The sequence below is a fragment of the Natator depressus genome, chromosome 4 (genome assembly GCF_965152275.1).
Source record: "Natator depressus isolate rNatDep1 chromosome 4, rNatDep2.hap1, whole genome shotgun sequence".
NCBI lineage: Eukaryota > Metazoa > Chordata > Testudines > Cheloniidae > Natator > Natator depressus.
Window position 1 is genome coordinate 109129322 of NC_134237.1, and position 23990 is coordinate 109153311.

At 40.3% G+C, this 23990-nt stretch overlaps 1 pseudogene; it reads right to left on the reverse strand.

Moving 5' to 3' along the window:
• Positions 1 to 1345: 1345 nt before the first annotated feature.
• The window catches only part of LOC141986970 (uncharacterized), a 73454-nt pseudogene continuing 50809 nt past the window's right edge, over positions 1346 to 23990 (reverse strand).

A 23990-nucleotide genomic window follows, 5' to 3' on the forward strand; every position in this document is an offset into this window, starting at 1 on the left:
AAATGAATGGGAGTTTTGCCATTAAAACATTAAACCTATTTTCTCTTCATCTCTTTCCTTCACTTCAGAGCATCTGCCTACAAACTTCCCCAGCTCCTCCTGTGTGGCTTTCTGCTAAAGATAAGAAGAAACAGAACATTTATTTTTGTATTGACAATAGTGTCATGTCTCACTAGGGACAGCCACAATTTAACGGTGTTGGGTTGGAATCTTAATCTAAATTAAATACACATAGATAAGCATATATTTGCCACAGTATAGAAATGATTTACTGAGGTATAGAAATAACAACTTCATCCAGATACTGGGTCAGGCTCATTGGCCCTGCTGTGGTTCCTGCGCATCACCAGCATAAAAAGAGGCTGTAATAACACAAAAAGCCAGCTGATGTTTCCTCATTGCAGGGTCTACCTCACTCCCCTACATACATAGGAGGCATGCTGATGGTATTAACAAGGTGAATGCCTAAGTTCTGCTGTCTTCTCAAATTTTGCAATGGTTCCCCCTAGGAGACAGTTGCAGTTAGCTGTAACTTAGAGCAGTCTTAAGGCTTCTCTGAGTTGTGCAGGGGGCCAAACTGGCCACTGGCTGACTCTAGAATCAAGGGAGCACCAAGGTGACATAAATTCATATTTGCTGCCCCTTCAGATCCTCCAGACTGGCTGGACCTAGTGATGTGACTAATTGTTTTGATACTTCTGAGGGAAAAAATCCTGCACGTATTTAATGTAAAACATTTAACTGCTCCAGGATTGTATACATATTGTCCTGATCTTTGCTTTCATTCAGATATAGTATATCTGTACCCTAGTCTTTGTAATCAATTTGAAATGCTTATTCATCATGATATGATGCCACACAGCCTCCTATGTGTGGGATTTGGAGTAAAAGATATCTATATGCTCACAAAAAAGCCTGTTCTTATGAAGTGAGCTGTAGCTCACTAAAGCTTATGCTCAAATAAATTTGTTAGTCTCTAAGGTGCCACAAGTACTCCTTTTCTTTTTGCGAATACAGACGAACACGGCTGCTACTCTGAAACCTGTTCTTATGTGATATCTTGTCCCATTTTAAGTAACTAAAGAGTGCAGATCATTTAGAAAAGTCTCAGAAGCATTGACATTTTTGGTACTTATCCAAACCTCAGAAGCTTTTATAGTTTGACCATCACTAGTTACAAGAGTTTATACAGTAGCACAAACACTTACAAGGGAATGACCCTGAAAGATGGACAGTGCTATCAATAGGGGTAATGCTAATTAGAAATTGGATGTGATTCAATCTTGACAAATAGTCAGTTATAGAGTCTATTATAACTGTTTTAAAATGTCAAATCTCACCTTTGTCACCTTTGTCCAGCTTGTCCTTGTCCATCCCTCCACGAACGCAAGTCGATGTCACACCATTCTATTTTGTTGTGAGCACGTTCTTTCCATTTCTGGCCAAAGAGTTTTATCATGGGATTGGCCCAGAGCGTTTTTGGTCTGCCCAGCAGTCGCTTGTGGTTTCTGGGAATCCAGCCTGATGCATGTTGTCCACCTATTGTCTTGCTTACGGACTGCATGACCTGCCCATCTTCGCTTTGCATCATACATTGCCTGCACTACATCGGTCACCTCTGTACGCCTTCTGATCTCCTCATTCGGTATATGATCATGCAGTGATATACTGCACATTCGCCTTTCCATTGCTCTCTGAGTGACAGTGAATTTTTCTTCCTCCGCTTTTGTCATTGACCAGCTTTCTGCTCCGTATATCATTGCTGGCAGAACAGTGGAGTTAAACAGTTCTTTCCTTTTCTTCATGGGCAGTTCATCATCTGTTAGAGATATCTTTATTTTCTTGAAACTTGCCCCTCCCCTTCTCCTCCTACTGCATTCCCCTTCGAATGAGTTGTCCCTGCTCAGCTGCTGACCCAGGTAAATGTATTTGTTGACTGCCTCAATTTCTTTCCTGTTTACAGTGATGATTCCTGCTGCACAATGCTCATTCTGCATCCACTTCATCTTCGATGTGTTCACTTCCAACCCGATATCATGCAAAAGTGTGTGCAGTTGCTGCAATTTGTTCTCCAGTTCTGCAATGTCCTTTGCCAATATTACATAGTTGTCAGCAAAGAGAAGTTGTGTTAACTGTTCTCTGTCAATTCTGATTCCTTCTTCCCCGTTCAATTTCTTGTACAGCGACTCCAGGACTTCTGCCAACAGCTTCAGTGACACTGTGTCACCTTGTCTGACTCCTCTGTGTATAGTAATAATGCAGGGGACATTTAATCATGTTATCTCTGTGAAGCAATTGTGGCTAATTTCTTCCAGCAGGTTGATGTACCTCAAGTCGATTCCGATTTCATTGAACACGTTGAGTACAGCATTAATCTCTACCAAGTCGAATGCCTTTTTATAGTTGACAAATGCAATACACAATGGTACTTTGTATTCCTTGCATTTTTCGATGAGCTGCCGAACTGAGTGGATGTGATCAGTTGTCGAATACCCTGAGCAGAAACCAGCTTGTTCTCTGCTTCTGTGCATTTCAAGATCCTTCTTAATCTGACTGAGTATGACGCAGGTGAAGACTTTATATACTTGTGAGAGGAGTGTGGTCGGATGGTAGTTGCTCAGTTCTTCTGGATCGACTTTCTTCATCAATAGTATTGTTTTTGATTTCTTCCTTGCATCTGGAACATACTTGCTATTGATGTTGATGGTGAACCGTGGAGCCAACGCTTTGAAGAAAGTATCTTCCTCTACTTTGAGATATTCCAGCCAAACATCGTCCACTCCTGGACTTCTTATTCAATTTCTTCCCACATACTGTCGGGAACTTCTTCTCTAACCTATTGCCTTGAGAGTGCATGCTGGGCAGTGACATGTGAGGAGTAGAGATCATTGTAGAATTTTGTACATATTTCATTCAACTTGCTCCCTTCCGATATCCTTTCACCATTTTCATCTTTCAGCGCTGCCAGGATAATCTGTTTCAGTCTAACATCTCTTTCTACCTTCTTCAGACTCTCATTCTTTTCGGCCGCCTCGTTAGCTTTTTCTTTCTAAAGTCTTTGTAGTCTTCTCTGATCTTCACATGAATTTCTTTGCACAGTGTTCTATATTCTTTGCCCATTTTTCCTTCTAATTTAATACGTGCCCTCCTCCCCATCAGATTCACAGTTTCCTTGTTGATCCTTTGCTTGCATCCAAGCGTTTTCAATGCCTTTGCCTTCTTAGCTGCTAAGATTTCTGCGAGATAAACTCATATCAAATATAGCTAAAGAAGAACCAAGTAGAACTGTTATCACTCTTGAAAACTGCCTCAATTTTTTAAGGTGACCTATGCCTTTTTAAACTTCAAAAACATTAAAATACAGACCAGCTGCTCCAATTCCAAGCAAGTTGGTTTGTGAATGTTTCTGACTACTTGGAGCTGAGAAGGTGTTTGTCTACTCAGTGAGGGCTAAGCAGAAAATGATTCTTCTAGTTTTTGCTTTAAATAGCATTTTTGGGAGTTAGAGTGAACACACTACAAGTAACAACCACCTGTATTTTCATTTTATTTTAACAGAAATACCTTTTCCAAGACCTAATTAAAATTACATCTTGGTCTTCATGTGGTAAATGTAACCATATCACATTTGTTCTTTAATGTCTTCCCGTGTGAGTTGTTATGCTCATCTTAACGAGACTATAATGAAAAGCAAATCAATTCATTTATTTACATGCAATTGTTTATAAAAGTGATATGAATTTAACCTGCTTCCCATTTGCAAGCACTGTGACATTAAACAGACAAGCATTACATTTAGCCAAAAAATCTACTTGTGTAGACTGAGGTGACAATATTCTGTTACTAATGTTACTCTATGTCTTGCAATACTACTTAATTTCTTAGCAAGCTCCTGTACTGGGGGCGAGGGAATGAAGATCATTATCTGTGTTTTATAATTAATGAAATCAGTACAGGTCTTGTTGTTGCAAAATGGCAGGTGAAAGTGGCAATGAATGTGAGGTGAAACTGATAAAAAAAAAGTCCTCCTTTGCTAATGTAAATGGACTGCTTCTAAGGAGAATTTAATCATCAAAACACATCAGTACACAAGAGAAGTTGAACAAACACTTGTCAGGGGTTATTTGGTCCTGCCTCAGCATAGGAGGCTGGACTTGATGACTTCTCTTCCAGCCCTACATTTCTATGATTCTATTATTTGTGTTGTGGAATTATCAAGGACAACTAAGTTTATGTACTATAGTTTTTTCCTTTTACAAAGAGAGTCAGAGGTTCCTAAGAGGCAAAAGGGCAGTGCACAGTGTGACAGACTCAGACCAGTGGGGCACAGGAGTCTGGTAGAAGGCAAATATAGTGGCCACTGGATGAACAGTTTTCTGTTCCCTGAGTGACCAGAGCAGGGGCTGCACTAGAGCAATCAAGAACCTGATAGAACCAATTAAGACAGGCAAACTAATTAAGACACCTGGAGCCAATTAAGAACATACTAGAATCAATTATGTCAGGCAGACTAATCAGGACACCTAGTTTAAAAAGAACCTCCCATCAGTTAGGGGTGTGTGTGTGTGTGTGCAAGGAGCGAGAAGGTGTGCTGCTGGAGGAGTACAAGTGTGATCAGGCTTCAGGAGGAAGATCCTGTGGTGAGGGTAAAGAAGGTGTTGGGAGGAGGCCATGGGGAAGTAGCCCAGGGAGTTGCAGCTGTCACACAGCTGTTACAAGAGACACCGCAGACAGCTGCAATCCACAGAGCCCTGGGCTGGAACCTGGAGTAGAGGGCGGGCCTGGGTTCCCCTCATCCCCCTCAACTCCCTATTTGAGACAAGAGGAGGTGACCTGGACTGTTGGTCCCACCAGAGGTGAAGGTCCCTGGCCTATCCTCTGACCCACTTAGGTGGGTCAGCAGAGACTGCGGGGATTGTTCTCCTCCCTTTCCCCATGCTGGCCAGTGATGAGGTTAGCTGAGTGAACGGCAGGTTTGAGCCACTAGCAAAAGTGGCCAAACTGAGGGCGGCCATGGATCTCTGAGGCGAGCAAATCCGCCAATAGGCGCAGGACCCACCAAGGCAGAGGAGGAACTTTGTCACAACAGATACACTTGGCAGACAATAACAAAAAGATGTTAAAGAATGTAGATGTCATTGCTGTCAGTGGTCTATGCTTGTTGAGCTCAGAACAGGAAGTTTCTAAACTTGATTATTGCTTACCATTTTGGAATAAGTAAAAAAACCAAAAAACCTCTTTTTAAAACACAAGAATTGGTTTGCTACTGATCATGGTAAACACAGCAATAAAATCTGAGAGTTCTGAGTGTAAAGGCAAATTTAGTCAGCAAAATAACCTATCATGAGCAAGAAAAGACAAAGAAGATGGGAACAAACTAAGGGACAGATCATTCCTTTGCATGGTAATACACACATAATGGGAAGGAAACTGCACCAGGGAGACAAACCCCTTTTCCCAAGATTCCCCTTAGCCCTCATAGCAGGGGAGGGCGGTGGGATCCCAGCAATGGGCTGGGATCAAGCTGGGAGTGGGGAGGACTAACAACAATACTACCCCAATAAGTGGAAATGCTTAAGGAAAGAAGGGACCTGCATTGTACAATTATTGTTGGGTATTTCCCAGACAAGTTAATAAAGCTGCAGCCTAATGAAACCACATCCTTTGCACCTTATCTTTCTTCCTGGATGGTAGTGACAGTGGACAGGAAACACCACCAGGTCCCTTTTAGTTTCTGTACTTTTCTCCAATGAGGCTCCATGGCCTCCCTTGGAAAGAAAGCAAAGGTGTGACCTCAAAACCATGGGGGTCCCAAGGTCTTTTTAGACATTGTTTTTTTGAATCCTTACACACTCAACACTGTAATGGATTGCTTTCCTTTTCTGCCAACTATTCAGCTGAAATTGACATACATTTCCATTTTCCAGTCAGAATGTTAGATCTGATTAACATTTCCACTGCAAATTATCCTAATTGCAGCTATCACAGTGTAGCATTGTTTCTGCACAGCTGCTATTGTTTTTAATGTTTGAATGCCTTTGGGTATCTTCCTGTGAGTCTGAAAATATATTATAATAGGCAAAACACTTTTAAAAATGTTATATTTATAAAGATGTTTGCAACACTTATTGTGTACAACCCTCGTGTATTAGACATTTTATGGCCCACTTGATCCCCAGATGCTACCATGTGAGTCTTGCACAGCATATACAAGGGTGTACAAATTTACCCCACTTCCTTCTTAGCAGTAGATGAATTCAATATGTAATAACAATAAATACATAAAAATACTAATAAATAATAAATTAATAATAATAATAGCTTGGTTCTTAACAGGAGATCCCAAGGAGCTAAGTGGTTCATCAGTTTCAAAGATTCCTAAATATTAAGGTCTGAATGGACCATATAACTACTTAATTTGATCTCCTGCATATATATACAAGTCATATAGTTCACCTAGGGATTCCTGTGTCTAGCCCAAGAACTTGTGGTTGAGTTTAGTTCAGAACACTTTCACTTCTGAATGCTGGTCTTCAGATCGTGTTTTAGGTCCCACGTGTCACTAAATTAGTTGATGTTATCCTAGTCCCAAGTGGACATTTATCCAAACTGCAAAACCACCAAATAGTATGGCATCATACCATATGATTGGCAGGCTGACCAGGAGAATCCCAGGGCTGGAACAGCAGAAGTATCGGAAGGTCAGGATTTGTGCTGGGCTGAGCTGTGTTGGGAAGTTGAACAGCACATTTGCATAATTTGCTGTGGACATTACTAAGTTCTCACAAATATCTTGCAAGGAAGCAGGATCTCTGGATATTAATGGATTTACAAGAAATATGCACTAATCCCATTCTTTGAGGTTTAGGTCCTCTGCAAAATTCTGGCTGAGTATGGGGATTAGATGCATTACTAAACACAAGAAACAGAATCTGAAAAAAAAAGATGGACTTTTCTTCCTACTGTGCATTACTGGATGGGACATGTTCTCTTAACCTACCAAAATCTCATGGCATGCGAAGTCATATTATGAAACGGGGAACCAAATGAAACTGGGAAGCTGTGTGCAAGCTCCCATAATTATTTTATTCTTTTCAAGAGAAATAAGAAGACAGAGGATAAAGCTAATGGAAAACAGGTAGCAAAAGGTAGCAGGGAACTGGACTAGATGATATTTTGAGGTCCCTTCCAGTTCTATGATTCTATGAAATAGAACCCCTATCACAAGCCCTCTTTGAATACAGAATTAGGGCCTCATCCTGCTGCGAACAAATTCCATTTGACCTGGATTTCAATGGAAAAAAATCTAGGTGGGACAAAACTTAAGGGCAGGGATGGAGAGAAACTGGGAAGAAGTGCTCTCTATTGAAGCCTTCTCTCAAGTCTGGAGAGGAGCTCCAGCCTAGTAGGAAGAAACTCTGGGGGAGTGTAATTTGGGGATGGACTGATGGATCTGAACACTTCAACACTCCTGCAGAACACCGGGATGGGACCCAGTGGAGGGGGAGGCCCAGGTCTCCCCATTCCTCTGTCATGAAAAAGCCCCAAGGGGAGAATAGGGGAACCACAAAAGGGACTGACGCCCGCCAAATATGACATGGCAGGGTCTCTCTCCAGAACAGAGGGTGAAAAGGACTGTGGAGCCATGGCCTGACCCCTAGGCCAGCTGGCCTTGGACTGATCTGCTACACCATCCCTAAGCTTTGATGGCAGCAAATATTCTACATATGCACATTCACTGGGAATTGCACGCTCTGCTCCGTGTTGTTTCTGTGTAGAAAATTGCTTTGCAAAACATTTAGGACAATAAGAGCAGCCAAAGAAAGTGGCTTTCATGTCTAGGCTCAGATACAGTGTACAAACAATGAAGTTGTTTTATTGGTGACAAGTGAGGGAGGAATATAGCTGTGAGGCCATCAGCCAATCTCCTTATGTTTATTGTACAGATGGTGGGTAGTAAAGAATGCAACTTTTTGGGACTTCTTGAGCTTTGGATTCTGAATCTGAGAGTTTAACAAACAGTCAACGTAGGCACAGAAGTTGCCTCCAAGAGTACATGGTGAAAGGCAATGGCAAGACAGGCCCAACATATTTATTTAATCATCACGTCTTACAGTAGAGATCAGGGCTGGCAACTGCAACTGGAAGACAAGCCAAAGGAAAGGCAATATATTTATTTAAAATATTTATGTACGTCAGGGATAAAAACAGAGTTCACTGAAGGCCTGGGATTCTTATCTGGGAGAAGAAGGGCAAGTGGTGAATTGTATATTCTAAGCCTGTCACTTTGAAATACTGTAGCCTCCTCTAACTATGCAGCGTCAGAATAGCGGGTTTCTAAAATACCAACAAAGCAGGACAAGACGTACTTGAGGACAACAGCATATGACATTATTATATCTTGCTGGAGGTTACTTATCAGGCAGATTTTTATAAACTCTGACTACCAGAGATGTCCAAAAGAATCTGAATGAAATGTAAAATTCAGAATTCAAGGTATTTGTTTTTCATTTAATTACAAATTGAAAAATGGACCCATTTTCCTGAAACTTTTTTGTAATTTTTTGGAAGTAAAAATGGGTCTAATATCCTGTGCATATGGACTAACTTTTAAGTAAAAATGGGCCAAATTTTGAGCAAAAATGGGCCCAGTTCTCAAGGAAAGAGGACTTTGAAGCTGTGCATGTGAATGTTCACCATTTTGCATGTTACTATCAAACCTAAACTGCAAATAAAGAAAACTTAGAGGGTTTGCAAAATCACACAAGATTAAATGGCCAATTTTGTGGAGGCAAAATTTGACAACTCAAATATTGTTAGTTTTGCGCATCTCTACTCATTATGCTATGGATAATGGAAATGAAAACCAGACATATTTAGATATAGCATACATAAAACCTAATGATGCAACTAGCCATTAAATTATTCCTTTAGAAAGACTCCCATTCCAAATTCTGGACATCTGAACTTTCTATGCATAATTATAACGAAACAGAGAGATTTCTATTTGTAACTTATCTCCTAAATTAACTGAAAATGAATCCATTCAACATAAAAACAACAACAGAACATAGTTTAAAGTCTGATAGTTGTTGCACCAGTTATTATATACCAAATTCTGGTTCTTCAATATATTTGATGTCGGTATGTTATTTATTTCATACGTAGTAGAATGCTAAATATTGTAAAACAGAATCACATGAATCACACAATACATTAACGCATTAAAGTGCCTTATCTGTGAGTGCTCATGTGCAAATCTCATGAGTTTAATTGTATGCATGACAGAAATGTTCTTTTCCTCAATGGCGACTACATGATGAAGTAAGAGATTTTATATTACTTGTGGAATGCTTTTTGCTCCTTGAAACAATGGTGATATGCATTACTGGAAGAGTTGTCATTTCCAGTTGTAATTGATTTGCATGGCTGCCATGGCATAACGTGTAAAATCACGACAGCAGGGAAGTATGGGAACAGGCAAATCACCACTGTGCTTAATCTGGGATTGTTCATTCATCGTATTTTAAACTTTAAATTGCACTTGTCAGTTGGGATCATGGAAAGTCTGACCCACTAACTTTCCTTACTGTTCACTTCCTAATGTTTGGTTTCAGAGTAGCGGCCGTGTTAGTCTGTATTCGCAAAAAGAAAAGGAGTACTAGTGGCACCTTAGAGACTAACCAATTTATTTGAGCATAAGCTTTCGTGAGCTACAGCTCACTTCATTGGAGGCATCCGATGAAGTGAGCTGTAGCTCACGAAAGCTTATGCTCAAATAAATTGGTTAGTCTCTAAGGTGCCACTAGTACTCCTTTTCTTTTTTCCTAATGTTTGATGACATTGCTTCAGTGCAGTGAATTTGGGCTCACCAAGGCTATGAGGACTGCATGAAGCCTCATCCTGATGTGGGGAAATTGTTGTAAGTGTTGGGGTTATGGAGAGGAGGATTCTCAGTGAGAGTTCAGCATGTTAAGTACCTTCAAAGAGTGAGGTGTGGAGCCCACACTCACTACCAGAGCTCCCACTGGCATCCCACCCACATTGGTCCAAAAATCGTCCTCCTTGTTTCCCAGGATAGATTAAGTGTGACCTAGTTTTATTCTTAGATAAGCCAATCTGCTCTGACTGCCTACAACAGTAGGGAGTCTTCTGGCATGTTGACAAGAGACAGTAACATACATTCACCTGATGTCAAAAGCTCATTAGCTGCTGCCATTTGTTGGACTCTTTCGAAGCTGTGACTAATAATAATAGTTTGGGTGTGTGATGGGGCACACTGACCTCTCATGAGCACTTCTGTCAGCTGGGTGCAAACCTGCACTCTCTCTGCTCGTCGTGCCCCCTGTCAGTTCTTGCCCTCATCAGACAGGTCTTCACTGACTGAGCCCCCCGGCCGAGTCACACACAGTCTAAACAGACGAAGGAACCCCTTCCAGGGTAAAAGGTCCAACAGGACCTGTTCCTGTGCCCTTGTTACCATTTTTAGCCCATGTCTCTGGGCTAGTTTTAAGTCTGTGTCTGCCCTGGGATAGAAGAGTGCCCCCAGGGCTTTCTCCCTAGAGACTCTAAGTACTTTAGCAGTTCTCTGGTGTCCCTTTAAGTCCTGCCCTTCACTTGGGCCTCTGAACAAGCCCTTTCCCTTTTCAGGGCTTGGGTCACCACCCCCATGGCTAGTGCGGGGATCCAGATCTTGACCCAGGGACCCTATACATAGCAGCCACATGCTGCTTCCTGTAATAGTTGCTGCTGCTATTCCCTAGGCAATTTCCCACATAGCCCCTTCCACTTCACCCTTACCTCAGGGCCAAAGATCTCAACTCCTCAACTACCTCACCCTGCTGTTCTCAGCCAGCAACTAATCTGCTGAGGCTCTGCAGCTCCTTTTAACTTGGGCTGGTGCACTCTGATTGGCTTCTTCCCTGAAGCTTCTCTAGGCAGGCCTGAAGGACCCACCTTCAACGCTCCTTTTCTGAGGAAGGGTGTGGTAGGACCATGAGGCCTCCAGCAAGGGGCCTCTAAGGAACCAGTACATCCCTTCACAGGGTGACAACAAATTCTTCCCATGTAGGGCAGATTGAAGAAAATGTAATCTGTTTGCAAACATTTTCTATACCTGAGTAATTTACTACAAGATATCTGAATGTGCCCCAACCTTAGGTCACTTTGGACACAACATAAGATCTCTCTTCTCTCAATAATGTGGCAGGAAAGTGGAAGAAAAGGGAACAGAATGGATGAAAAATGTTGTTTCACAATAATCATCTATTCACATGAAAAGCCTTCCTAGTGAACAATAGAAGTGACTGCAACATGAACCATATCATGGTGCATGGCTCTCAGGTACTGTGGTGAAGGACATATCAGAAATGCATGGATAGATTAGGCAGACAATTACAAATGCACATGTATCAGCCTTCAAGCAGAATTCCCTTTCATGCCTGCCAGATCTCCCTTATGTGCCGGTTTGTTTGGGTTTCTAGAACCCAATGGAAGTCCCCAACCCTTCTTTGTTGGGGGTTTGGTGAAAATTCTACAACTGCCTCACTAGCTACATGAGATACTGTACTCCTAGGACCTCCCCCAGGACAAGTTCTGCCATGGGTGGGGTAGCTAGAGAATGAAACAGCAGCTGGGGAAGCTGCAACAGGGCAGTGGGTTCGTATGGGCCTGAGAGAACTTCTTTTTTTTCCTTCCTTGGAGCACAGGACTGATCCACTATGGGGTGCCCTCCACTAACCACCCACCCACCAGGTGTGGCGTAGAAGTTCCAACATCTCCCAGTGTGTAAGCCTTACCCCTAGAAGAAGGGTCTCACTGGGGGGTGGGGGATAAGGCAGTGCAGAAGCAACCAGAGGGCAAGGAACTTTCTAATATGAGCACTGCCAATTCTCTGAACTTTCACTCCAGCTGAAATTAGAGGGAGACAGTTTTGTGGGAGGAGCATAGAGCAGGCTGGGAGCGAAGTGAGGTGAGGGGTGACTGTGTGGAGCTAATGCAGGAAGAAGTAGTCATGGATAGTGGCTGATTTTATAGTTAAGGGTTGTGAGCTGTCCCTCCAAAACATAAAGCAAAATAAATAAATAGAAACAAAAAACCCAAGAGCTGTGCAGTCCCATTGAACTAACTCCTAATTTTGTATTCTCCATTTTCCTTACCCATTTCCTCTGTTTTGTCTCCCCTTGTCTTTTCCTGTTTCTCCTTATAATGTAAAGACTTTAATGGAGAAATTGTGTCTTCATGTAGGTTGTGAACACACCTGACACATTTTGGGTTCTCCAATAATAATAAAAATGATGATGTTGATGGTGACATCAATATTGGAAGGGAAGCAAAAACACATGAGCATAGGGCCAAAACATGAAATTACCTGAAGAGATTACAGTAGATGGAGACTGAGGGCAAGTGTAAATAAATGTGAAGTTTGTACACTGGGAGAGAGGAAATTAACAGCAGAGATAAGAATTTTTATTTATTTATTTTCTTACGTTAGATTTCTATCAAAGTGAAAATCTGTTGGTTGCTTTTTTTTTATCAAAGTTTCAAATACACAATGTTAAAAATAATCACCTATCAGCTTCCATGATGATAAGTGATCTTATAAAAACACAGATGAAGAGATAGAGAAATAACAGTTCTATTGCATACTTTGAGAACAGTAATAATTATAAAAACCATGCATCTAACAAATCCACAAACCCACATCCTTCAACTCACTCCACTCTTCAAACATCTGAGAAAAAAGATGAGCTATGCAGCATGTCTGGAAGGTTAACAAATCCAGGAACAAGCAGGGAAACCAGTTACAGAATAGCAGACTTCATGGAAACTGCATTGTCAGAAGCCTCCTTCTGACCTTCTCTGATTGCAACTGCAGTATCATATGGGGAGAGACACAGATTTCAAATTATTTATGACTTTATACTTTAAAATCATCACTCTAAACTTCACCTGAAAACTAACTGGCATCCAGTGCAGATCAGGCTAAACTGTTGTGAAGTACTCTCAGTGGGAAGCTCCATTTAATAAGCTTGCAGCACTAGCTGTAAGCTCCAGATAATGTTAAAGTATAGCCCCATGTAGAGTGCTTTACAGTAGTCTATGTACAGTAGTCTATGTTCATGATGACAAAGACATGGATAAACTGTATCTGAAAGAAAGGGCCCCACTTATATGACCTGACACATCTGAGAAAACAAGTTCTTGGCTCCTGGGGCTACAGTACCTAAGCACCTAGGAACAGGCAAGTTTTAACAAGACTCCTAAATTGTGAAGTTGTGTATCAAACAGGGCCCACCATTTGCAGTCAGCAATGCTGATGTAATCCTTGCCAATTTTTTTCTGGTTCTTATCCCCAACCTATTAATACTGTCCTAGTGAAGTCTGGATTGAACTTTAGCCATACCCTCATCCATACCCCAGTCTCATGCTAACACTATGCCATTCATTTCACTGAACCAACAGGGTTGAAAGTGATAGACACACAGATCTGGGACTCATCAGCATACAGAAGATACTGCAATCTATATCTCCTTCTTAACAGACTATGTTTCATATTGAACAGGAGGCATGTGGCACTCTGCAAGAAGGACTCTGTAGGCCAGGTGCACAATTATTTTAGTACTTAACATAATTATGACAATTCATCAAATTAGATACCGCAATTTGCTGATTTGGATTATTTCTAGATTTCCCTCCAATGTTCTTTGAGAATCACTTACCATACAGATGGCAATAAAAATACAGCTGCACATGTTAAGTGAAATACATTTTATTGTTTTCAAGATGGCTGGCAAACCTTCAACTTCCATAAGCACATACGTTTGTCTCAAGCATTTAAGAAACATTTCTGTGATTTTGCATTTCCTACCATACTTTGGCCCTGAGAATTTGACTACGTCAGTTATTCACATAACACTCTGAGCCAATATCAGAGTTTATATGAAAATTTAAAGGCAATTCATTTTAAAAAAATATTTGCACAGTGTATACGTCCCCCCAGTTTAAAATGATATTTTGATGTCCGTCTGCAGTGTTGTTGTAGCTGATAGTATCTTTTATTGCACCAACTTCTGATGGTGGAGGGGACAAGCTTTCAAACTTCACAGAGCTCTTCTAACCTCTGTTCAAGCTCTTCTAAAAGAGCTCCGTGAAGCCTGAAAGCTGGTCCCTTCCACCAACAGAAGTTGGTCCAATGAAGGATATTCCCTCACCTGCCTCATTTTTGATGTCTGCCATTTAAAATCATACAGTATTTACTTAGCTGGAAAAAAAGCCATATGAAATTCCACCTATCAGGCTTCTACTCCAGTGGCTTGATTTTCAGAGGTGCTGGACATCAATAATGCCTATCAAACTCAATAGGCGCTACAGACACCCAGTCAATATGTGATTGGATCCTTCAGGTCATGAGACTAAGGTTGCAAGATCAGTTTCCCTGCCTGCTAACCAAAGGTCTGATCCTACAAGATGCAGTGTGCCTCCTCTATGTTGCTGAGCCCCCTCACCAATCAGGCTCTTCTGGCCTGGTTCTGTGCCTGTGCCAGTGATCTCAGTTTCCACTGATTCCTGAAATTTACAGCATTTCAGAAGAGGGTTTTGTCATTGAGCTCTTAGTCAAAAATTTGTAAATGAATTTGCTTCTGTCATGGTTGTGCCCCTTGTATGTTCATTTTCCTCCACTATCCATGTGATGTGATCCAGGTTTACTAGCACAAATACTTCAAGTATTTTTAAACCTGAACACTCACAGGAAGCTAATTTTATATTCACTGTCTCTGACCATTGACACTAGAAACCTGAGTATAAAAGAACATTGCTCTTCCAGTCAGAGAACATAAACGATACTAAATGATTTATGTGACTGATTGTAACTAAGAACTCAGTTTAACTAGCAAGCCTCCAAGGAATTTTATGAAAATTTCAGTGAATTATCTTGAATAACTAATAAATTCAAGACTTATCATTATCTACTCAAAGATATTTCCTGAGCAGAGAAAAAGAGAAGTTCATTAAAGAAATTATTTTATATGAATTATTTGCTCAGACTTAATGTCAATAAAGAATGTGTATATTTTCAATCTTACATACTGTAACTGGACAATTTTCATGCCATTTAAAATATATTACCATATATATACCATATGCTGAAACTAAATAGCTTGGATTTGAAATAATATGAGTTTTATTTTTTTGGCACAGGGTAGTATACATTATTTAATGATCTCATGTTCTTCCAGTAATAATTTTATCATATGCCTTAACATACCCTTAATCATATCTGACTTTTTGTTGTGGTACAGTTATGAATAAAGATAAACATGAGGAGCTAATATTTTAAACATTATGTATGAAAATAGACAACAGACGCAACAGAGTCATCCCAATGCCCTCCCCCCAATTCTGTATATTTGTATAGTGATCACTCATCTAAGACTATGCGTGTTTATAAATAAAGATACATTAGTGCAGAATAACTAGAAAATTCATACCCCACAATCTAATTAAATGTTATGGACAGGCAGATTTTACCAAATTATGACTCTAAACAAATTAAAAGGAAATCAATATTAAATTCTAATTAAAAGCAAAATATATTCTGCTTTCTGCGTTGATGTCACTCTCCACCTCTGTCAGAGACCAAATAGCAACTAAGCAGGCATACACTACAAAATCAAAAAATGAACAACGTGCAATGATGTGCTGGTTAAACTTCAAAAGGTACTGAGCTTAGTTTGATTCAGGGAAGCAGCAAAAACCTTGGATGTTTATCCAAAGGTTATCTGTACTAACTACACTTAAGTTGCTGGATTTAATTATTGTTGTGGTGCTTAAGAGCCAAGGCAACAGGGCCCAAGTGAAAATACATACATAAATAATGTGTCTGAAACATGGATTCTTTCTCATCTGACCACTTTCTGCCTTGCTACACCTGTGCCTAGAAAGCTCCAGTTCCTCCTAACTTTTTGCAGGATTTTCAAAGGAGATGCTAAACACTATAGGCCTCACTGATTTTAAGGGGCATACTTAGACTGTAAGATTTATCCACTGTTGATCATGGAATGCTGCTGTCTCATCTGACAGATGTAGCAGGAGTTAGTGGGAACATACCAAAATAATTCATAGCTTTCCCCTTTGAACATACTCAAGTGGTTGTGATGGGCAATTGTTCTTCCACTTCCCAAGCACTATCCTATGGTATTCACAAGGGTCTTTCCCTTACCATTTTTAACATGTATATATGAAGCTTTTAAGGCAGGTCATAAAATAATTTGGACTCAAATAACAGCAGATGGTGCAGGTACAGAAAGGGCTAGGAGGGAGACTACATTCTCATTGGAAAAGCATAATTTTTCAGAATGCACTTTTAAAAAAAGTTCTTAAAGGTTCTCACATGGAAGTGTTTCCACAGTACAGTAATTTAATGTCACAGCTCTCTACAACTGTAACTTAATGTCCATTAATTAATTAGATGCAGACAATGTTATTAGCTGTATTTGCTTGTCTTGTTCAACATTTTTTGTGGTGTGGATATCTTGGATTAGTTAGCCATCTCTTTGATAGATTTTTCTAACTGATATGCATTGATCTCTAACTCAGCTATAGTAAATGTTACAGAACTTACAGGGGTAGTAGGGTTAGGGCTAATGGCAGTTTCTGTGCCCAACTCCCCCATTGCTAATTGCGAGTCATTGAATTTTGGTGTGAAATTCAAAATTAAAGGATATGCTCTTCTGGATTTGTCTCATAGAGGAGATTAGACTAAATTCAGATCCTAGCATGTTCAGGTCTACATGCGAGACCTATCTTTTTAAATAAAGCCTTTCCTCAGTCGTAGCAATTCCCCATGACTATTTCATGGTAGGAAGAGTTGGTGAAAATGGAGAAGACGAGTAAAAAAAAAAGAAGCACCATGGAGGGGAGGAAGATAAGGAAGTGCAAGAGAAACAGATGAGAAAAATGAAGGCAGTAGAGCATTTTGGGGGATTACTCCAAGCAACTGTCAGTTGTTGAGTGCTTCCATACCATGGTGACAGGCTGTTGTGGAGACAAAGCATGCATTCTTTTCCTCGATGACAACATCCCTTACGTCTTATCCAATTAAATTATTCTGGGTGGCTGATGGCTTGGTGGATTCATTTGGAGAACAAGCTGAATATTTCTCACTGTGAAGTGTACTCTATTTGCTTCATGGATATGTCTGATCAGATTCAGATTAGATTGGTTTATGTCAAACTTTTTCTGGATGAATTTCAATTAGACTTGCTCACTAGGCTTCTGGAGGGGACAAAGGAGCTTTGGAGTGCTACAGGGAAGTTGGACATAAGTTATTGATGGTCAGTAAACTCAACCTGAATGGCATTGGGTATATTGCTTTTTGAGATTACTGACACTTCCTTAAAGGGAGCCAGCCTACCAGTTTGCATCAGATCGGGTGTTGTCAGCCTCTTACTCAAGAAACCATCTGTTGACATGACCAATCTCACTGTCATCCTACCAGTTACTTGCCATTTTTTGGAACAGTTATTGAAAAGGCAATGATTAAGCACGTTTGATAACACCTGGAGACCTCTGAAAATCAGGGCTTAAGCCTGGAGATGGCACAGAAACTATACTGCTCTCATCGGCTGATGATTTCCTTCTACTGTGGGCAAAGGTCTATGCTGTTTCCTGTTGATCTGTCTGGAGTCTTTAATACTCTAGTCCACAAGTTTTTGGTAACTCAACTGCAGACCTTAGTTGGGATGGTTGGAATTGCACATCAATGATTCCGTCCTTCTTTTCTGAGACATCTCATAGCATGTTCTTGGGTGACTGTTCATGTAAAGCAATAGATATTTGTGTGGGGTTCTGGAAAGTTCTATTCCATCACTCCTGTTCAGTGAGTTTGGGAGGCCTCTGTGGGAAATAGCTGTGTGGTTTGGGCTCCAGTGCAGTCATTACGTGACTGATCTCTCTCTCTCTCTGATTTGTAATCAGTTTCTGTATTTTATTACATCTACCGTAACTCAATTCTTCTAATTCCTATGTCCCCAGTCCTGCACTGAGAATTGCACTGGCAGAGGAGTGCTCCTGTGTAGTCCTCAGGGACTATATCAGGAAAGCAATAATATTTATGCTTATGGCAGCAGGAAACAAGAGATGAAACAGAAAGGAAGCAAAACCCACACGGCAAAGGGAGCTAGTACAGCTTATTGAAATGGTCAGTGGGAGGGGAGGGGATTTTTGGGTAGCAGGAGGGAAAGAAAGTAACTTCTACTGTATCTTTTGGGTGTCTTTTTCTGGTCTGTCTTCTAAATAAATTCTCATTGTTCACAGAACATTTACACTACAGGAAAGAGGGGAGGAGACAAGGAAGAACAGTCAGAGTTTATTTAGTATTTGTTAGCTTTGATAGCCATGCTGCGTGCTAATAAATTACAGAAAATATCAAATTCCAAATGTTTTTTAAAGATACATCTGTTTGGTATTCTGATGTAAGAACACATTAATAGTGCTTTCCCTGTGCCTCGTCAATACAGAGGGCGCTGGGTGAGGTTCAGTGCAGGTAAGAGATGGTTGATCTCTTATCATACTCTAATAAATATGGCAGAAAAGATGTCTGATCCCAAGGTTTAGAGCATCCACCATAGCTTTGTCAATGAATATCACAATTTTAGGATGTTTTGGATTCCCCGCCCCTTGCTGCTGAATTCCCTAATGGTGCTACTGAAATAGACATTTGCATTTTGTGTGACAGTTACAACTGTTTTGCTCTCTTTCTCAAACTTATCTTTGTCTTTGTGACCTCCAGTTTCAGTTATTGTAATTCACTCAGTATGGGATTACACTTGAAGGCCGTTCAGAAGCTACAGCTGGTGCAGTATGCAGAGGCCAGGTTGCTTGGTGATGATAGCTACAGAGAGAATAATACATTAATGTTCCAAAGACTGTCTTAGCTCCAGATTTCCTTTCAATATGTTCCTGTTGATCTATAAATCCCTACATGCTTTCAGTCCTAGCTGTCTGAGAACCTCCTGTCTCCCTCTGCACCAGCATCACAATAGAGAACAGCTGCACTCATGCCTACATTCGGGGCCACCTAAGCACTGTTCTTCCAGGGCCCACACATACCTTTGCTCAGCCACGCAGAAAGCTATCCCCGATTTCCCCATCTGTGGACATGCCTGCCTCCAGTGTCAGTGAGCAGTGGGCTAGACACTGTGTTACCCAACAACCTTCTACCATTTCTATTTGGAAAAGCTGTACTTTAGCTAGATTAAGTTTTGTGGATAGAAATTATAACATGTGCCTGGACTCACAGCTGTTAATCCTCAGAAATTATAAACTCAGGTGTCAGTATTTTTTTAGTATTTGCACTGGTGTTGGTACCTGCTCAGTTTAGTTGTTATGCATGTGCACAAGTATAGACTTGGTAGAGGCTTCTAAGAATAGAACTCCATAATCTTATTTATAAAGCCACTTTTCAGAGTATAACTGCAATTTGCATTCTACAGTGTCTTTAAATGACTATCCCTAGCAGAGATCCATAGATAGTTGATACAGATGAAATGCAGTACAGGTATGATGTAGTGTTTATGGTTGGAATGCACTGATAATTTAAAAGAGAATTCATCAAAATCCCATATATAGTCAAGCAAGCCATCAGATTTCAAACCATATATGTGAATACTGATTTCAAATTTCAACAAGTCCATGTTTGGGAGACCAATTTAGGAACAATTACACATTAAAAAACAACAAATTGGGTAGAATACCCCTAAGTCCCAGTTTGCTTATTTAACTAGGCGCTCATGCATTCCTGCCAAATCTGGTTTACATGAGAACAATTTATTTGTTCATTATGTGACATTTGAAACCATTTAAGCAGTTGTGAGATGGAATTAAAGTCTCCACTAAAATGTTTCACTGACTGGAATGTATTGGCCATCTTTGGAGGCCACTTAAAGTATGGTGAAAAGGTGTGAAAGTGTACTGAAATATTAAGGCCACTTTATTGACAGTTTGTAATTTTCCCATGTTGATACTTTCCCCCCACTTTTAGCATTTTAAGTGGGAATGTTTCTTACTTATTTAGAACGTATGGATCCAAAAGACTGAAATTTAAGCTGATTTCAAAAGAAAATTATCTGATAACAGTTCTATTCCCCTGCCAAACAAAATTCCATTAACCAGCTGAAATGGGACTTAATAACAATCATGTAAACCAATTAGTCTCAATTTATAACTCCATTAGGCGTGTTATTTATCACCACATTGCTTTATAGAACTATGATTCCTTCTGACTTTGGGCACATTAAATAAATACAACCTGGGGTGCTAAATATAAAATGCTAATGAAAATACTCTGAGCAAGACTTACTTCTCTGACACTGGATCAGTGAGAAATCTCATTCCTCTTCCACATTCAACATCAGAGATAGTCTGGACTTGATCATAAAAATGTGATTACCTCTAATGACATAGGTATTGTTGGAAACTGTTACTGGATGAAGTATTTTGGCTACTCAGTCTCCTTTATATTTACTGATAGTAATACAATGCCAAAGTAACTTGGAATAGTATGATCACTTTATTGTAAATGTATTTGATTCCTTCTTTAAATGCCTCTTTCACTATTTAAAAATGTTATTGTTCCCAAAACTATGAATTCCATAGTGCCTGGAATCTATCATTTAACCATTGTAATCTGCCCCACCCTAAGCATTTTGCTGACAGTTATAACGGAAATCAAATGTTTCTAAAGTCCGAGGATTGAAATGGAAAATCACATTTAAAATGTTCAGAACTGAGTTGTTTTCATGTGTGGGATAATAAAGTGCAGTGGATCTATTTTAATATTGTTTTTCACTGGGAGTGGTGAGGGATTTTTATGACCACATAATTAATCCTAATACCAAGACAAAAGGTTTCCTTCCCAAACAAACAGACTATGGGTTTCAGATCAATGAGAGTGACTATGTCACGTACTTCTGTACCAGATGTGGACTAACCACAGAACTTGCTTATACACACCAGATGTGATCATCATAAGATCCTTTAATGCTCTGCCAGGTATAGCTGAGGTTCTTTTACATAAGGTATTTTACTCACAGTGCCACCTAGTGGCTGAACAGTATAGTACAGGTTTCAGAGTAACAGCCGTGTTAGTCTGTATTTGCAAAAAGAAAAGGAGTACTTGTGGCATCTTAGAGACTAACCAATTTATTTGAGCATAATAAATTGGTTAGTCTCTAAGGTGCCACAAGTACTCCTTTTCTTTTTGAGTATAGTACAGTTTAGCATTCCATTACATCTCCCCCTTTAAATTCTACATTCCTATTTACAGTATTTACATCATGCTGTCTTTGAAGTTCAGTATGCATCAGTCTGTTAAGAGTTTCTGAAACATACTGGTTTTCTAATTACATCACCCAAACTCATAACAACATGGTCATTAGGCTGTCCATTAGTTGCAAAAACTGGCTGTGGTCAGTTTGAAATCCTTGAGTTGTCTCTTGGTCTGCATCTGCCATCTATAGAGTTTGCGCTCTTGATTGTTCTTTCTGAGGAACAAACTGTAGATGACAATGGTTTGTTGAACTCTCCACTGTCACTCTTGATTACATGTGATCTGGGCACTGAATTCTTTTTCATTATGACAGCTAGAGTTGTCCATTCTTTTTCTCCATCCAATTTGACATGAACATGGTCACCAGGTTCTAGACCTGGCATTTCTCTAACTGAGTAACATCCACTGTGTGACAGGTTGTCCCCCTTTAAGGTGCCACATAATGTACTGGGATACAACTGAGCCCATCTGTTCTGTCAGCCTGGGCCCCCTTTACCCTGTCACACACAGGCAGGGTCACACCCAGCTGCAGAAAGAAACAGACACTGAGATCAGCTCTGGGAAGACTCAGCTTAAGAGACTTGCCCCAGCACTTTGGTGCCCACTCCCTTGGGGTGCAGACCCAAAGGTATATTGTCTTGAGCTGTATAGAAAAATCTGCACAGTGCAAGCTCATAAAAATTTGCCCTCTCCCTCAATGTAAAGAGAGGTATGCACAGCTTCTTGCCACCCCTCTCCCCCCAATATGTATTGTACACACTGGGTTACGTTATAAACAAGAAATATGTTTATTAACTACAAAAGACAGATTTTAAGTGATCATAAGCAATAGCAAACAGAACAAAGCAGATTACTAAGCAAATACAACAAAACATGCAAACTAAACTTGATTCACTAAAGAAACAGGTTACAAAATGTAATTTCTTACCCTAAATGTTGAATTAGGCAGGGCGCAGAGTTTCTGTAGCTTAGAGTTCTAATTATCTCTTCTTACAGACTGGACCCCTGTCTCATTCTTGACTCACCCCTGCTTTTCCCCTCAGATACTTTCAGAAGTCTTTCTTCTTGGGTAGGCAATGGAGGAGAGTCAAGATTAACCCCCTCCCCAGCCTTAAAAAGGATTTTCCTAAGGCAGGAAACCTTTGTTTGATCCCCATCCTCCTATAGAGGAAAAGTACCAGCAGTGTCCAAAGTGGTATTTGGTATCTGGTGATTTTATCACCTGACCTGGTTGTGTCACAGCTACGTCCCAGGATGCCTCTCAGGAAGGAGAAAGATTAGTATCTTCACAGTTTTATCATTTCTTCCTAATGGCCCTTCAAGGCTGTGATGGCCAGTTGTCTAGGGGGTATCTCCCAAATACACACACAGTTGTAATTGTTACATAGTCAATATTTCTACCTTTAGATACATAAATGATACATGCATACAAATTAGATAATCACATTCAGTAAATCATAACCTTTCCAATGATACTTACAAGACCAATCTTGTATAAAATATATCTTAGGCGATATTCATATCATAACCATATTTCTATGAAGAATATGGAGTGTAATGTCACATGTCATAAAAGTGTTCACAGGTTCTTTTAGACTTTTTATCCAGTTTGTCTCTTCTCTTCATGTCTGGCCATTTTTGAGATAGATTCTTTTCCAAAATTCGAACAATAGTTCTGAGTTGTCTTCCCTTCAGCAGTTGTATTAGAATTCTATTAGAATTATTTGAGGGGGTCAACAAACATGTGGACTAGGGTGATCCAGTGGATATAGCATAGTTGGACTTTGACAAGGTCCTTCACCAAACACTCTTAAACAAAGTATGCAGTCATGGGATAAGAGGGAAGGTCCTCTCATGGATTAGTAACTGGTTAAAAGGTAGAAAACAAAGGGTTGGAATAAATGGTCAGTTTTCAGAATGGAGAGAGGTAAATAGTGGTGTCCCCCAGGGATCTGTACTGGGACTAGTACTGTTCAACATATTCATAAATGATCTGGAGAAAGGGGTAAACAGCGAGGTGGCAAAATTTGCAGATAATACAAAATCACTCAAGATAGTTAAGTCCAAAGCAGACTGTGAAGAATTACAAAGGGATATCACAAAACTGGGTGACTAGGCAATAAAATGGTAGATGAAATTCAACATTGATAAATGCAAAGTAATGCACATTGGAAAACATAATCCCAATGTGATGGCGTATACCAGACATGCTGAGGCCTCACACCCTAATCCAGGAAAGAAACAGTGAAGGTGGGTCTCCTAGGCCTGCCTATGAAGACTGCAGAGAAGCAGCCAATCAGAATGCAGCAGGCTTAGTTAAAAGAAGTTGCAGGGCTTGAGCAGGGCAGTTGCTGGCTGGGACCAGAAGGTTGAGGAAGGGTTGGAAGACTCTGAAACTCTTCAGGCAAGAAGGCTGGGGGGAGATCCTGCACAAACAGGGAAGAGACACAGAGAACCCATAGTATTCTTGCCAGCAAGTTAAAGAAGTATGGGCTGGATGAATGGACTATAAGGTGGATAGAAAGCTGGCTAGATTGTCAGGCTCAACAGATAGTGATCAATGGCTCCATGTCTAGCTGGCAGCCGGTATCAAGTGGAGTGCCCCAAGGGTCGGTCCTCGGGCCAGTTTTGTTCAATATCTTCATTAATGATCTGGAAG